Raw genomic sequence first — 16927 nt, 5'->3', positions numbered from 1 at the left:
CCACACCATGATGGGCTGAAAGAAACTGCCAAAGTTATCAAGTAGAATATGTCTATGGCTTACGGTGTTTGTGTCAGGTGTTTTGTTACACTGTCTAGAAAAGCTATCGCTTCCTGCACACAGAGACACAGGCAGAGACGAGAGAGAGACAAAGACAGAGACACAGAGACGGAGATAGAGACAGAGACAGATAGAGAACGAATCAAAATGTACACAGCTAGACTACACCCTCCTAACTCAAAAGCTAGACCTATAGTGTTCTGAGGACCGAGATGACCAAGCTCACCAGCAGGCAGGGAGAGGAAGGTACATGGAAAAGCTTCTGAACATGGCCCGCATTTCTTTTTTCTAAAGTAACTTTTATTTTAATTGACTTAGGTAGCCGCCTGCAGCTAGTAGCTACCATGTCGGCCTGCTTCTCCTATTTCTAATTCTGCTCTCTTTCCTGACCTCCTGACCTTCGGATCTTTGCTAACCTTTCTATCCTTCCTTTTCCTTAAGAGCAGCTAACAGAGATTTGTGACTCTTAAAATGGCCTGGAATTTGGATTCTCTGGGGGAGAGTTCTTGGCTTTCACATGGCTGACTGCATTTGCTCTGCTGTCAATCAAACGTCTTGCAGAGCTGCCCCAGCACAACGCTTTCTCCAGCACCATGTGCTTTGCTTTCCCTTTCTCTCTCTGATCCTGGCACCAAGTCCAATCCTTCTCAGTTCCTTCTGGGAGACAACAGTCCTGCCCCTCAGTCTTCAGTCACTGCAGCCTTTCTGCCTGGCCCGTGAGTTGCCTGTGGGGGACAGCGGACCTCACCTCAGAGGCTGCCTCTATTTCTACATACAGAACCAGATGCTAAAGTCACAATGATGTTTCTTTAAAATATAATGACTTTGGGGATGAGCAAGCCACCAGTTCCCAGTCCAGTCATGGGAGGCTCCTGGAGGGGAGGAAGTGGGCCCTGCTCACATCACCTCATTTTCTCAAGAGGGCTCCACACTAGCGCCTACCTATATTAAAACATATAATTGAACACATTAATAATGGAGATTGAATTCTCCTGTTTTCCAAGACTGCAGGCACACTGAAAACTGGCATTTTCAGAATAAAAATGGACTGGTATTGCCTCCTATATCTTGAGTATGTAATATTACTGGAGTTCATTTTTAATTTTATACACGTACATCCCTCTCCAGCTGATTATAAATTTCCTAAGCCTGACATAAAACAATTTTTAGTGAAAGGGTGTATGAGGGAAGTTATAGTGGGTCATTAAGTCAGTAGAGAGAAACCTAAATACAGCTGAGCAGGTCATAAACGAAGCCTTAAAATGAGAAGTGAGATAGCCTGAGAGTACTGACTTTTGATATCAAAAAAGATACAAGGTTCCGTGTGAATTTAGATTATAGCTATTAAGGTCTCCCATGAATTTCCTCAAACTCCATAGATAGGAATATCTTTTAAGGAAGAGAGATGATTTTTGTATCCATTGTGAGGGTTTGTTTTGTGTTTTTTTTTTTTTGTTTTGTTTTGTTTTGTTCTAAAACACCAACATCAACTCATGTTCTATAATATAATCTGCCTTTCATCTAATTCAGGACAACATTAAAATTAAATATTACGGTCGAATTTTTATGTGACTCCTTAGCTTCAAATAGAGTCAATGAATTAAGCAGGCAGACACAGGACGGCTGCATACAAATGGGTGACAAAGACTACACGCAACACATTCAGCCTCTTTAACAAAGATGTGAACCGATACCACAGCGCGCAGAGCATCCGTGGACAGTTTAGGGGTGACCGTGATGCTGGGTACGGCCTACTGAGACACAGCCATGTACTGTTGAGAGGTTGGCTCAGCCCTTCTCAGAAGCGCGGCAGCCGATGAAAGAGCACTAAACCTGCTCCGGTCCTTTGACCCAGGATTCCCCTTTACCGTCCTACAAATGGAAAGCAAGCAAGCCACCGGATAAAGATTTATGAGCAGAGACTGCACAGAAGAAAAAAATTGATAAAGTATTTTATCAGAATAATTTTAGAGGCAACTACCGTCTCGTAGAGAACAGATTTAGTTTACATAACAGGAAGCGCGGGGAGGGGGAGTGGCCTCCAGGTTGGGATTCAGTGATTCAGCAGCAGCATCGAAGAACGGCCTCGTGCATCTGCTCTGTCATTTTTGGAACAGTTAGGAAGTAGAAAGACTGTACATCCTAAATCTAGACAAAAGAGAGACCATCTCTTATGGTTCTGTCTTAGACATGAGAGAATTTCCCAACATCCTTCACTCAGAACTTTTTTTTTTTTTTTTTTTTTTATCTTATGACTGGTCGCATGTCATCTCTACACCAGTCATCAGGGAAGAGAATTGTGTTGTTTTTTGAGAGTCAGGCCGACTTCTGGACCTCCTGGTGTTCTCATTTCTCTTTGAGACATATGATTACACCAATAGTAATTCTTTTTAAAAATTAGAAATGACAACAAAATGTGTGAATTATATGTGTGGTGGCGTGAATATGCTTGGCCCAGGGAGTAGCACTATTTTGAGGTGTGGCCTTGTCGGAGTAGGTGTGGCCTTGTTGGAGTGGGTGTGGCCTTGTTGGAGTGGGTGTGGCCTTGTTGGAGTGGGTGTGGCCTTGTTGGAGGAAAGGCGTCACTGTGGGGGTGGGCTCTGAAGCTCCACCCAGGGCAGAATAGCCAGTCTTCTGTTTATCTTCAGAACAAGATGTAGAACTCTTAGCTCCTCCAGAGCCATGCCTGCCTGAATGCTGCCATGCTTCCGACCTTGAAGATAATGGACTGAACCTCTGAACCTGTAAGCCAGCCCCAATTCAATGTTAGCCTTTTTAGAAGAGTTGCCTTGGTCATGGCGTCTCTTTACAGCAATAGAAACCCTAAGACAATATACAATAGGGGATTTCAGATAGTGATTTGGAAATCTAGATGATGGGACATACACATTCTCTTGAATAATTATTATTGGTGGTTATTATGTTATTAATATAGTGGTTATTAGTATCTTGAATGGTATAAATACATGTATTTGAAGAGTGTTTAGCATAGGAAAGATTCCCAGTGTAGCAAATGCTACCTTAGTGTCCTTAGGCTGCCAGAGCAAAATTGCACGGGCTGGGGAGTTAAACAAATGACGCTGATTTTGTTCTTTGGGAAGCTGGAGAATCTAAGATTAGAGTGCTAGCCGATCTAGTTCCTGGGGAGGGCTGTCTTTGGAGCTTATGCCAAGTGTCCTCTCATAGTACCAGAGTGGCAGTACCAGCTCTATAGCCCTTTCTTAGAAGGGTAATAATTTCACAAGGAGGGCCAACCTGATTAATTCCCATCTCTACACATCATTCTACGGATAGGGGGATCTTTAGCACATACATTTGCAGGGATGGGAAAAGCTGGAACAAATACTCAGCCCATTAACAAATGCTTCAAGAAAAAACAGAATAGAAAATTAAAATGCGTTATTATTTATATATATGCTACATATGTGTTAGTATGTAAAGGGAGACATCAAAAAGAGATGACAAAGAGTTATCTGTCACCTCTATGTCATCGGGTGATGATTGCTTATTTTCTATATTCTTCGTGTAGATATACATGAGGAATGTAAGTTATTTATAATAGTCATATTCTGTTTTTGTTTTGTTTTTTGTTTTTCAAGACAGGGTTTTTCTGTGGAGCCTTGGTTCTCCTGGAAATCATTCTGTGTATAGACCAGGCTGGCCTCAAACTTAAGAGATCTGCCTCTGCCTCCGCCTCCGCCTCCGCCTCCGCCTCCGCCTCCGCCTCCGCCTCCGCCTCCGCCTCCGCCTCCGCCTCCGCCTCCGCCTCCGCCTCCGCCTCCGCCTCCGCCTCCGCCTCCGCCTCCGCCTCCAACTCTGCCTCTGCCTCCAACTCCACCTCCAACTCCGCCTCCAACTCCGCCTCTGCCTCATGAGCGCTAGGATTAAAGGTGTGAGCCACCACCTCTCCTCCAATTCTCCACTTCTAATTACCCACTGTGTGATTCATAATTAGGGTTGGGACTACAAAAGACCAAGTATTTTGTATTTAGTCGAGTAGTCTCTTTCACCTCTTGTATCGTGGTTTGTGTCAGGGTTTCATCTGTCTCAGGATGAACTTTAACCCATGATCTTCCCGCCTCCACATCCTGAGTGCTGGGATGACAAGTGTGTGCCATGCATAATGCCCAAGGCACCACGCCCAACCAAAAGGCCCTTAGGGTACTTTCTGAACTGTTACAGTGCTCAGTTGAATAGCTGGCATTTGACTTGGTGAAGATGCCTTTGACCCTCACACCGGTGCTAACACTTGATAAGCCTTTCCGGTGAGTGGTGGTGGAGTACTGTTGGGGTTTGAGGCTATCTCTTCCTAAGAATACTGCCTGAGGATGTGCTGGGGTGAAGACTTCTGAGCAAGTCTGTGGCCACAGGAGCACTCATAGTCTGCCACAGGCTGAAGCTGACTGGTCCGCTCTCTTGTCTATGTTCTAAAGAATATTAGAAGCGTTAGACAGGGGAACAAATCTAAGGACCAGCGAAGAGGACTTTTAGGATTTCCTCTCTAATAGGTAGGGTGACTAACCACCCCAGTTTGCTTGGAGCTAAGGACTAAAGTAAATACCGGGGTGTTTTCAAGAGTTTAAAAATCTTAGAGGCCCCAGGCGAGCTGGGGTGGGTGGGTCTCCTCAGTTTCAGTTCCAAAAGCGCAAGACCTGGAACCGCTGAAGTGTGACTCAGGGAGCTGAAAAACATCCAACTGGTTTTTTGTGCTCTTCTGAGAGCCTCTCTTGGAGCATCTGAGCTGTCTCTGCTGCTGCACTGCTAAGGAACACGATTTTTTTTTTTTTTTTTTTTTTGATACTTTTCAGCCAGTAGCCAAGGGAAGCAGAGAGAGAGAGGCTCAGGGGGCTGGGTGGGGAACAACATCAGGAAACCCTTAGGAAGCTAGAAAAAGAGGCTAGAAAAATTCAGAAGGGAGGGACTTTGTTGTCTAGAGGCATCCCTTGCCGAAACTTAGCAACTGGGGGAAAAATAAGGTAAATAATAATAATAATAATAATAATAATAATAATAATAATAATAATAATAAATAAGGATTTGATCCTTTCACGGCTCAAACTTTTGTTAATCTTTGTCCTCATTTTTTTTTGTTTTAAAGAACTGTTGCCATGACAACACCACGACCTGAGGTTCAACCTCCTTAATGTTTGCTGGTCTTGATAATGTTATTTTTGAAGTGCAAGGCTTTCTTTCAAAAGCCTTGATAGTCATCTCTCGATCTCTTTAGAAATCGTTGCATGGCTCTGTAGTGCATGTTTCTCACTTGAACACCAAAGCCATGTTAAAAAACTAGAACTCCTCTAAGAATTCTACCGTACGCCTCAGGTCTCAGGTGTAGAGATAATCTGTACCTAATTATGCCTGGGAATCTACTGTGTCTTTTCAGGTGATGACAATGGCATTCTGTAGTTTGTTACCCACTGTTCTATTTTCCACTGGACATCATTACCAAAAAGGTCAAGGAAAAAAAAAAAAAAACAAAACATGAAAAATCCTCTTACCCCTAATGATAAAACACAATTGGAAGTGTTTAAAAATGCGGAGGCTAAACGGCATATTTTAAAAACGAAACGTTAATGTGCTTTCCGATCCCGAGTGCTCCTGAGAAAAACACATATTTAGTATCAGAATTTAGGGCTCCAATTCAAGCAGGCGTATTGAATACCATGCAAACTGCACTGAATAGACAGCCAGACTCAGACTAAAACCTGTAGGCTAATGAGGTCCGCCTTTTATTTCCTCAATTAGCACGTGAGTGCACAGGCTTAAGCATCCTAACGCTTTCGTGTTTGCTGAATGACCCGGTTATTCGTTAATAATTGCAGAGAATGCGCTTGAGAAATTAGCCAGTACTATGTCTTTCTCTTAGCTTCTGGCACTCCCTCCTTCTTTCCTTCCATGTAGGCCACATGTTGGTTTGATCAGATGACGAATGTGTCAGAAAGAAAACTATCTAAAATATTTAGGCAGACCGGCTCATAGGCTGCCCAGGAATCATTGTTTCTTAAATATGGCACTGAAATAGCTGAGAGCTATGTGGACCGCCGAGGGCTCGATGGACTACTCTGCTCTCAGAGGGGACATCCTCTGGGGACCTGAAATAGTGACTGCCTGACTTCAAGAGGTAGGCAGGGACTGGAATGGGTCCTAGAGTTAGGAAGAAAACTTCAAAACAAACAAATAAACAAAAACAAAAAAACCTACACTTCAGTTTTCTGAAGGTCACACTCACTAGTGGCTGGCTGCTTTTGGCAAGTCTCAGCTTGACAGACTTCAAACCAGTTCCTCCTCCACCAAGCTTCTCTCTGCTCTGTAAAGCATCTACACTCCAAAATTTGTAATTCTAATTTCGCAACGGCTCTTTCAAAAGTAAATCTTCCACAACTCAGGAGTGTCTCTCTTATCCTATGGAGGTGAAATGTTGAAGGAAAACAGGAATCTCCATCTTGGGTTCTGTGGGAAATGGGGGCTGACTTGACTGGTGACAACACCTGGCTGTCCTCTGCTGGCATTTCCTGTGGTTCTACCAATCCCTCTGTCTTTTGTTTTGTTAAAGACCCCATAGTGGGAGCACAACCCACAGAGCACAGATTGACAAAGTGACCGCTGCACTAGCATGAGAAGCAACCCCGGATCTTGTCAGGTATTGGCTGGTCTGTTCTAGGGGCTGTTCTTGGCTCAGTCACTTTCCTCATCCAGCCCTACACCTGGCCTTGGAGAATCACTGGGAAAGGGCTAACTTGGCACGTCTCTTAGAGGGGGTGGGGGGAGACTAAGTGGTCGGACAGGGTCAGGATGACACCCTTTGGTTGTTCTCCGGATTCACCACAGGGAGGGGTAGGGGGGTCTTTTCAAGAACAGTTGTTTTTGTTTTGGCTACTTTCCATTAAGCCTGGTCACTCTGACCACCAAGACCTTGCTCCTGTATTCACAGAACTTCATCCTTACAGCTTTGTTTCCTGCATCTATGGAACTTGTTTCTTCAGTTTCAGCGGAACTGGGTTCGATCCCTGCACCTCACTGCTGTGCTGTGTCTTCTCCATGGCTGTAGTGCTAGGGTTTGGGTGGGAAATGTCCTCCAAGAGACTCACGCTCTGTCTTTTGGTTCTTGAAGTGGCAGTGTTCCCAATAGGAGCTTGAGAGGCAACTGGATAACCCAGGGTCCACTGATTTAAACTCCACAGCTATGAGCTATTAGGAGACCAAGCTTAGCTGGAGGAAGCGGTCACTGGAGACTGACCTAGAGGACATCCTTTGTCCCCGCTTCCTGTGTGCTGTCTCGTTGGCACCACAGGCTCCTAAGCTTCAGATCCCCCTCAGTATTTGTCACGGAAACAACAGGTCAAGGGGACCATGGACCTTTGAAACAGTGGACTGCGATATCTCTCTCCAGGTCTGTTGTCTTCTTTGGCATATTCTGTCATAGTGATGGGAAATCTGACTGAAGAGTCTTGACTAAAATCTTCTTTGCCCGTTGAAATAGTCTAGAGCGATACATCCTCCATAGGGCTCCGAAATTAAATGCTTCCATATAAAATTAAACATCTTTTATTTACCTCTCAGCTCAGTCTGTGGCCTGAATTTATCCTTTAAAGACAGAAGCGTCTCTGCTCTGTGGGTGGCTGCTGGATTCTACATCACTGTCAGGTTCGAAGAGAAGCTTTCTCCTCACAGAGCATTTCTCTTTTAATGAAATGTTTATCACACTGCTTATCACTACAGATGGTTGCTGGGTTTCGTTGCATACTGGCCATGTATACTTCTCCTGCCACAGTGGCATCATCATGGGCCTTGAGTCTGCACAACCATGTGCTGCTTCGTCTCTGCCCTCTCAGAGTTGCCGGAGAAGAGGGAACCTCGGTTGAGAAGTTGCCTCCTGTGGGCACTCGTCTGTAGTCGTTTTCTCAATTGCTGATTGATTTGGGAGGGCCCAGCACATGGAGGCAGTGCCATGCTCTGGCAGGCAGGCCTGGTCTATATACAAAAAGCAGCCAGTAAGCAGCAGGCCTCCACGGTCTCTGCCTCAGGCTCCTGCCTTGGCTTCCCTAGATGACAAACTGTCACCTGTAAGCCAAGTAAATCCTTTCCTCCCCAGGCTGCTTTCAGTTAGTACTTTACCACAGAAACCAAACTAGGACATCCCACACACGTGGTTCCTAGTCCTAGTCTGTCGTTCAGTCATTATTCGGTGAGTTCTGTTCTTCCACTGAAAGGGCAAACATCAAACATCATCAGACATCATATCGTCCATAAGGAAAAAGAGAAAGTTCCATTTTGTAAGACTTTCTTCTTCTTCTTCTTCTTCTTCTTCTTCTTCTTCTTCTTCTTCTTCTTCTTCTTCTTCTTCTTCTTCTCCTTCTCCTTCTCCTTCTCCTTCTCCTCCTCCTCCTCCTCCTCCTCCTCCTCCTCCTCCTCCTCCTCCTCTTCCTCTTCCTCTTCCTCCTCTTTTTTAGTGGCATTTCACTATGGACCACTGCATGACTCAGAACTTTCTAGGTAGAACAAGCTGGTCTTGAACTCAAAGCTTGCTGTTATTTATAAATCTAGGAGCCAGAACTTTCTCTTTCAATTTTGAGTAACAAAAGAAGCAGAAGCTGAAGCAGAAACAGCAGCAAAAGAAGAAGAAGGAGGAGGAAGAAGGAAGAAGGGAAGGAGAGAGAGGAAGCAAGAGAAAATAGCCCAAACCTCAAAGGGCTTGTATTCTGTACAATAAGAATGGTGAATATGTTGTTGACTGATGCTGTTAAAGTTACTTAGTGCAATCCAGTTCCATGGGTCACAAGGCTATGGGCATGATGCCAGGCCTATCCGGGTAACACGTCACCTCTTCCTATTTTAGGCTAGATGATTAGTAAGCAGTCTAATTTTTTTTCTCTACAGTTTATTCTGTTATGTTAAAATTAACAATCCATAGGAGGAACAGGAGGGTGGGGCAGGGTACTAATGACAATTATAGAGGCCCAACTACTGGGGACCACAGAGCGGCTTGAACTATTTTAGGGATAAGCGGAAATATTTGCTTCAAAAAAAAAAAAGCTTAATACTCTAGCTTAGGGACTTAGATACGTATTAGCTTTACAGGCCACAGCTATTTTACTGACTGGCATAGGACTTTGTTCTTTAGTAGAGCTGGGGACAGTGCTTTCATTCATCCACAGATGTCTTACTTGGGGTCTTTGGGCATACAGAAAGATGGAGAGATACTTACCTGTCAGTCAGGAGAGATGGTGGGATAGCCACTCAGAAGAAGAAGGCCAATCTGAGGACTATGCACTTTGTTTGGGGGGTCAAGAACTGAAGAACTCTAGCAGGAGTTTTTAGGTGTTGGGTGGAATTGTGGCATGTACAGGATCAGAAAGGAGTGGAGAGGGGTGGTCTGGGCCTTGGGATTTCGTGCTCTGCAGAGTCCGAGAGACAGAAGAATCATACTAAACAAAGCAGAGAAATCTCTCTGTGGGACTCACAAGAAAATGTGTGAACAGCATGAAGGGCTAGTGAGGTCGTTGACTAGCCAATCTCTTTGCAATAAATAAAAGAAAACATTGAGGCATATACATACTTTCCTTAGGACGTTGAAAGACCATATACATCCTCGTCAAGTACCCTATGGATGTACATGTATTGTTTTGGAGTTGTTTTTCTTGAACAGGAGAAACACACAAGCAAAAGCTCTTTTGAAAACTGAGCGGACACTTGATAATCGGAAAAAAACGAAAGTCTCTGGAAAACAGGACATTCTAAGTGTTCTCACCGGCCCCAGGCCTCCTCAGAAACCATCCACGATGACTCTAGAAATCTCAAGTTCTATTCTCCTGTTCCTTACAGCAGACTGAGAACGATTTTTAGTGAGAAACAAGCTTGCACTGATGATCTGAGTTTGAAAATCGGTTTTAGAGTTTGGGCTTGCAGTGCTTTTAGATCAGTTAAGGCAACTGCGCCCTCTAGTCTCTGCAGCGGGTACTGCAAGGCCATTTGAGCTCGTTGCTTCAACTTTGTCCTCAAGTTTGATACTTGGAACTCAAAGTCGTTCACAACCCGCCACACACGCAGAGATCCCTCCAGGTGTGAGTAAAGCAATTAATCTCATTTTGGTGATAAACATGCCTACCGGAGGCTCATTTTCTCTCTTAAGTTATACCAGAAAAATTAATTAGGCTCATGTTAAAAAAAAAACCAAAAAAACTTTTCCATGGTATAGAAAAAGCGGTGACTAAAATACTAAGAAGGTAGCTATTCATCACTGCCTCATAAAGGCACACGACAACTCATCATGATAAATTAAGGAAGCTGCCTGCCTGACCTTCATTAGCCATCTGCTCCCTTAGAATGAGAATTTTTAAAGAGCTCTATTTTATTTGGGCATTTGGAAGTGCGCTGGTTTGATCTATTTCTCTCTCTTCTTTGAGGGAACAATCCCTCTGAGGATGGGTTTGTTTGTTTGTTCCTTTTGTACTTTTATGTCTTGTCTGCTTGCCAGAGCACACGTCCCCTTGAAGAGAACTTCTTAGTCAGAGCTCCATGCCGGTGCTGTGGACTGCCCAGAGGAGGGCTTGCTTTACCCCAGATGCTGATATTGTGTACACTTTTGAACATTCTGGGCAAGTCTCTTTTACATGGTTGGTTCTGATTGGCTGTCACGTTCTTTAACTACCTTTCTCCTGGCATTGAGTCAAGGCTGAAGAGGGATCAACTGTAACCATGGCTGAAAGAGGGACGGTATAGAGAAGAGATGTTGGTTGCCTTGAGTTTATTTCATGGACAGAGATGAATGGTTTGTTTTAGTGAAAGAGACCAAGGAAGGAAGAGGAAGAAACAATTAGGACAGAATGTCTCCCTCAATCAGGGTCAAGGTCTTTAGATGCAGACAGCTGATCTTATTTGATTAAAATAAAGGACTATTTGGAAATAAAATGGGAACAGCTGGAGATATTGTCCCTGGCATACACAGAAACGATTTGGTTAATAATAACATCAATATGTGATTGAACACCATGAGTCACGGAACTCCTGCCTTTAATGTTGCCACCAGAGAGAACAAATACTCCAACAAAGTCACCTTGGAGCTCTCTAAAGACCAGGCTATCTTGGAGCTTTGAAAAGTCTCAAGATTTTAGAATTGGAGGACTGGGTATGTTTCCAGTAACAAGGACAACTTAATGGCTCCCCAAGGCCCAGATAACTACTTTCCAATAACTTCATTGTTCTTAAAATTTCTCCCTTTTTACATCGTCTAAAATTCCCATCAATGGGAACTGCATTTGCCTTATTGATATCAAAGTCTCTTAGAAGGATTCTGAAAACCTCTGGGACAGCTAATCTGTCATTCACAAGTGTGTGTGTGGGGTGACTAAGTATGTTGGTGTAATAAGTTTTTGTGGTAAGAAAGGATTTTAGACATTTTTAAAAATCATGACATGATGGAAAATTCAACAGCAGTTTTTTTTTTTAAACAGTTATAAGGATTGAATACTAGGCTTTGTCCTTGGTTGGAACATATTCTAACCACTCTGAGAAATATTAAATATGAGTCTTCTACCAAATACTATAAAATTTGTGTTTGGGGTTGGGGATTTAGCTCAGTGGTAGAGCGCTTGCCTAGGAAGCGCAAGGCCCTGGGTTCGGTCCCCAGCTCCGAAAAAAAAAAAGAACCAAAAAAAAAAAAAATTTGTGTTTGGGACAGGAGATTCAAATGCCCCACCACCACCTTGTAGACGTTCTATGGAAAGGTTTTATTCCCTCACCCTCACCCCCAGATAGACAAAGCTCTATGGAATCTGATGGTCTGGAGCAAGGACCCCTTTCTCCTTGGAGAAAGGACCCCTTTCCCCTTCTTCCATTTCCGGTATACTCATTCTTCTCAGAGTAGCCAATCAAATTAAGACTATGAGGCCAGCCAATGGGGAAAGACACCCGTCACTACCTGAATTAGAATAAAAACTGATAGCACTTCTTGTCTCTGCGTGTTCTCTTTTGAGCACACCCTCTCGGTCAAGAGTGAAGTTTGCCTTGCCCAGACTCTTCGGTTGCTGGTGCTTCCTTTCTTTGCCACACAGATTTATTTCTAACAGCACTGAGCTGCCCTCCAACCACAGTCGTGTCTGACGTTACATAAAAGTCATCCAAAGGAGCTTGTACGTTCACAGACCTTGGCTTGGTGGCGTTGGCATCATTATTAGTCGCACTTGCATGATGCGTTGCGGAGTGTGCCATCTGCCTCCTCTGCCTTTGAGGAATCCACTCAGAAGACGGTTATAAACCCCAGCCCCCTGAGATTAGCAACAGGAATCCTGCTCTGGTCCCGCTCAAGGCCTTTGTAAGGGCTTTTACCACAGAGCATTACAGAAACACATGGCTCCTCTGCTTCTTCTAGGCTCTAAGAGAAGCCCACACACAGTCAGAAAGGAGGTGAGAGAAAGGGGTGGGACTCTGAAGAAAAACATCCCTTCTCCTTCCCCCTCCTCCCTGCCCAGTGGGTGATCTCCCCGGTGTTTCCCGCATGGGAAACCGGGAAGTTAAGAGTTTCCGGTACGGGAAACCTCCTTGTGGAGTTTATCCTACACAACAAACCTTACCAAAGTGCCTCAAGGCAATGCTAACTATTCATTTTTCATTGCAATGTGGAAGCTGGCAGGACTCACAGTTTTCACGCGAGGTTCCAGTGCTTAGCAGGGAAAGGGTAGCTGGGCCTGGGTCTTGTTGAAGGCTCTGGGACTCCTATACAGCTGGTGGCTGCACTGGGGTTTCCCAGCAGCTGAGCCAGGATCCCTCTCGGCTCCTTTCTTTGCAGTCTCATCCATACACTAGACACAGACATTAAGGATCTGGGAGTGACATGAGCTAACATCCCGAAGGGCTGCCTGCGCTTCTCTGTCCCAGCCTCAAAAGTGACACACTATGAGATCCGTTTTCTTATGTCGATTGAGTTTGTCCCCAAGGTTTAAGGAGAGGGGCTAAATGATGGGAGGAGTGTGGCAGAATTTGTGGACATCTTTCTAACCACCACAAGAACCTATGAGAAAAAGGAGACATCACTCATATCTCCTCAAGTGATCTCTTGTCCCCGCATGCGTTCCCAATGGCACGGCTGCCACAGCTAGCTAGAGACACCCTGCTCCCTGTCGTGTTTCCTCTGCTCCAAACCCTGATTAATCTTCTCTGCCTTCACTTCTCCCTCTGCCTAATCTTTGCAGTGCTGTGTGTTCGAACCCACAGAGAAAAGCACTGTCGTTGACCTCGCTAGGCCACCAGAGGTCCTGGTTCCAGCCTGGGTAAAACCCAGTTTTGACTTTCTGGAAGTATGGCTGCGGAAGTCTGAGGGACTCCGAGGGTTGAAAACAGGTGGGTCAAAGTGTCCCCTGGGAAGTGACACCACGTCGGCTGTTCACTTGGACTCTCAGCTCTTTCTGTGGCAGAAGCCTGTGCCTCTTGCCTTTCCTTTTGGAACTTCTTGTGTGGTCCCCTCATGGGGTACAGACTACCGCTACCATCCCATGTGGGCTGCTACTCAGAGACCCATTCGCGGAGAAAACGGGCGGCTTCAACAGCTAAGCACCAGTGATGGAGACACTGCTCAGGGGCACGTGCTTAGCTTGAGGTTAGGTGTCTAAAGCCTCTAGCATGTGCCTGTTCCACAGCGATGCAGTTTTCTTGTTTCGCGTTGAGATAGTGTTGCTATGCAGCCCCGACTGGCTCCATCTCCTGATTTCCCTGCCTTAGCTTCCCAAATTCTAGGGATAATAGCTATGCACCCGCATATTCAACAAGTATGGCTTTTGTTTTTCTTTATTTCTATTTTTATTTGTGTGTTTCTGACTGAGTGTGTGAGTGAGTGCGTGTGTGCGTGTGTGTACATATATCCGAGCAGGCCAGAAGCGGATTCAGATCTCCTGGAACCGGAGCTATAAGTGGTTGCCGGAGCTCACAGCCAAGCTTGCATCCCTGGCAGAGCAAGCAGTTAGCACTCCTAACCACTGCTGCGTCTCTTCAACCCCATTCCTTTAACAAGGTGTGTCCTAAGTGCCAATCTACCCGCTCATGGAGTAAGTGGGGCCACAGACCCATTTAACTGAGTGTTAGTAAGGATCTGGTCATCCTAGTCGTGATCCAGAATCAGCTTAGAGAGCAAATTCTTCCTGACATTTCCCTGTGTTACTGAAAAAAATTAAATCCCCTCTCCAGGCCATAAAATATGATTCATTTTAGATTGTTAATATTATTTGAATAAAACCCTTTCTCCAAATAGTGCTTATCACTACACATAATTAAAAAATTAAAAAAATAAAATAATAAAATTCGGTGCGAGATTTATCTCTCCACCGTTCTTCCAGTTAACATATTTAAAAAAAAAACAAAAAAAAAAAACAAAAAAAAAAAAAACAGTTGAACACCAGTCTGGAACCTGCTTCTCAGATTTGGATGTGATGGCATGTGATGTTGTGTGGCTAATAGTCCCGTCCCATATGTGCAAGGGGCCAGCTGTCAAAGATGGCGCCATGGGGGATCTGTTATAACTTTATGCCATGCACATAGCCCCGTATACCCATACATAAGGTCACCAGAACACGGCCGGGGACATAGCAGCTGTGGCAAAATTGAGTATAAATTCTTCATTGCTTTCACTCCGAACTCCACCCTTTACTTGACTCAAATTATCTTTTTTTTTTTTTCCCGGAGCTGGGGACCGAACCCAGGGCCTTGCGCTTCCCTAGGCAAGCGCTCTACCACTGAGCTAAATCCCCAACCCCGACTCAAATTATCTTTATCAGAACGGATGAGAAGTCCCGTAATGGAGGGTGAATCAAGGAGTGGAATCTCCTTGGCACGCCTTCCTCACATTCTTGTTGGAGTTGTTTGGTCACAGCCACGGCGATTTTCTCTGCTTCTTTTAAGAGAAACCTCCCTGACTGGGCTAATGTCTGTGATCTGTAGCAGTCAATATGGAATGAAAAGCAAACCTCACAGATTGGTGTAACAAGAGCGGGTGATGAGTTTCTACTCCACATGGAATCTCTTGATTATACCTACTTGGTAACTTCATTTTTAAGCATATGTAAGAGATTCCCAGAGTTTGTTAAAAGAGTAAAAAGAATGTAATTAACTCAAACTCTTTATATGATTGTGTAAAAAGTCCATGTAATCACTACTGCTGATCAAAGATGATCCCATGCAAATCAAGGCCTTCCTTCTTCAATATTTCTAAGCGTATGGAATCATGAATGAGTGCACATTCTTAAAAGTGAGTAGGGAATGATACTCATGTAAGGCGTTAGCATTCCTGGAGTAACCTCTATGCCATTCGGAACCTCAGAAGATCTCTCTGTTTTCCCTCCTCCCCTCCCCCACTCTCACACGCACCCCAGGTGTGAAATTTCAGATTCTTCTGCTTTCCCTTGCCAGGAGCTGGAATTCCAGGCAGGAGCCACCACATGGAGTTTCAGAAGCGTTTATTGAAACACCAAAGCCTAAGAGGAGTCAGATTCTCAGATTTCTTTTCAAATTAAATGGATGAGTGTGTGCACAGGCACACACCTGTGTACGGGTTTGTAGATGGGGGCAGTGGAGTGTGCGAAGGCTAATCTTCACTGTCAGCTTGACTGGGTTTGAGATCACCTAGAAGACCACTTTTGGTCATGTCTGCAATATCCAGAAAGGTTTAACTGAGGAGGAAGGCCCATTCTGGCTGTGGGCAGCACCTTCCCATGGGCTGGAGTTCTGAACGGAATAAAAGAAAACAAGAACAAATTGAGGTCATATTTTTATTATGAAGTTAGCTATGGTACCTTCTATAAAATAAACTTGTATTATTAAATATGCATGATTATACACAATTCCTTCTCCAGCAAAGCCCCTTGATGATAAAAGATGGGTTTGGTTTCTCTTTGGTGGGGGGGAAGAAAAGCTAAGGATACCTTAATATGTTTCTCAAAATTCTCCGTGCCTTCACAACTTCAGGGACAGAGAGAAATTTTCATAGAGGAGAGTTAGATGAGGTGAGAGAGAAAAGGGAGGTTGGCTTACTAACCCTTCTGCTTGGATGGGTTTGTCCAGTCTAAATCTGATGATGGAAAGCCACTGCTTCAGTAAGCAGCCATTAACCTCCTTCCATAAGTGCTGAGCTGCTCTGGGCCCCTTAGAGCTTCCACCTCTTCACTCTGAAGCTCATGCTTAGTGTCCCTAGTTCTTCACAGAAACACATAGTGGGCATAAAGGCAAGCCCATGTCTGGAACTACAGGCATGGGTCTCCAGCCTCCAAGAGCCCCTTCCCTCAGCCTCAGTACAGAGGCTGTCCTAGTAAGCTCTCACACCAGGAAGGCTCTCTCTCACCCTCCTATAAACCTGTACCAATCCTCTCTCCTAACTCCGGAGCAAATGTTATCTCCGAGGACATGACCTTGCTCTTATCACTAAGGGGATGGTGTCCCCAAGACAAGTGCCCAACTCTCCACCTCCTGCTCCTACCACTCTTCATGATTCACTGATCTGAAATCCATATTAAAAGCAATGGGCTTAATTATGTCATTTCTCATCTACTTTTTCACCGTGTATCTTATAACCAATCCTCCGTGTGATGGTTTGTATTTGCTTGGCCCAGGGAATGGCACTATTAGAAGGTATGGCCCTGTTGGAGTAGGTGTGTCACTGCGGGTGTGGGCTTTAATACCTTAGTCCTAGCTGCCTGGAAGCCAGGATTCTGCTAGCAGCCTTCATATGAAGATGTAGAACTCTCAGCTCCTCCTGCACCTCCTGGATGCTGCCATGTTCTCGCCTTGATGATAATGGACTGAACGTTTGAACTATAAACCCGCCCCAATTAAATGTTGTTCTTATAAGAATTGCCTTGGTCATGGTGTCTGTTCATAGCAGTAA

At 44.6% G+C, this 16927-nt stretch overlaps 1 protein-coding gene across 13 annotated transcripts in view; it reads left to right on the top strand.

Annotated features, from left to right (window-relative positions):
* Positions 1–2596: 2596 nt before the first annotated feature.
* The window catches only part of LOC148003874 (uncharacterized), a 68092-nt gene continuing 53761 nt past the window's right edge, over positions 2597–16927 (top strand). For 5 of the 13 annotated variants that reach the window (XR_015629785.1, XR_015629787.1, XR_015629786.1 and 2 more), the window contains exon 1: positions 2680–2804. The gene's annotated coding sequence lies outside the window, so the exon portion shown is untranslated. Of the gene's footprint in view, positions 2805–16927 lie in introns of all 13 variants that reach the window. The other 8 variants (XR_015629780.1, XR_015629782.1, XR_015629781.1 and 5 more) reach the window with 5 other exon arrangements.

The sequence above is a fragment of the Rattus norvegicus genome, chromosome 9 (genome assembly GCF_021556685.1).
Source record: "Rattus norvegicus strain SHRSP/BbbUtx chromosome 9, alternate assembly SHRSP_T2T, whole genome shotgun sequence".
Classification (NCBI taxonomy): domain Eukaryota; kingdom Metazoa; phylum Chordata; class Mammalia; order Rodentia; family Muridae; genus Rattus; species Rattus norvegicus.
The sequence above is the reverse complement of the archived record's forward strand: the minus strand, read 5'-3'. Positions and strand labels throughout refer to the sequence as shown.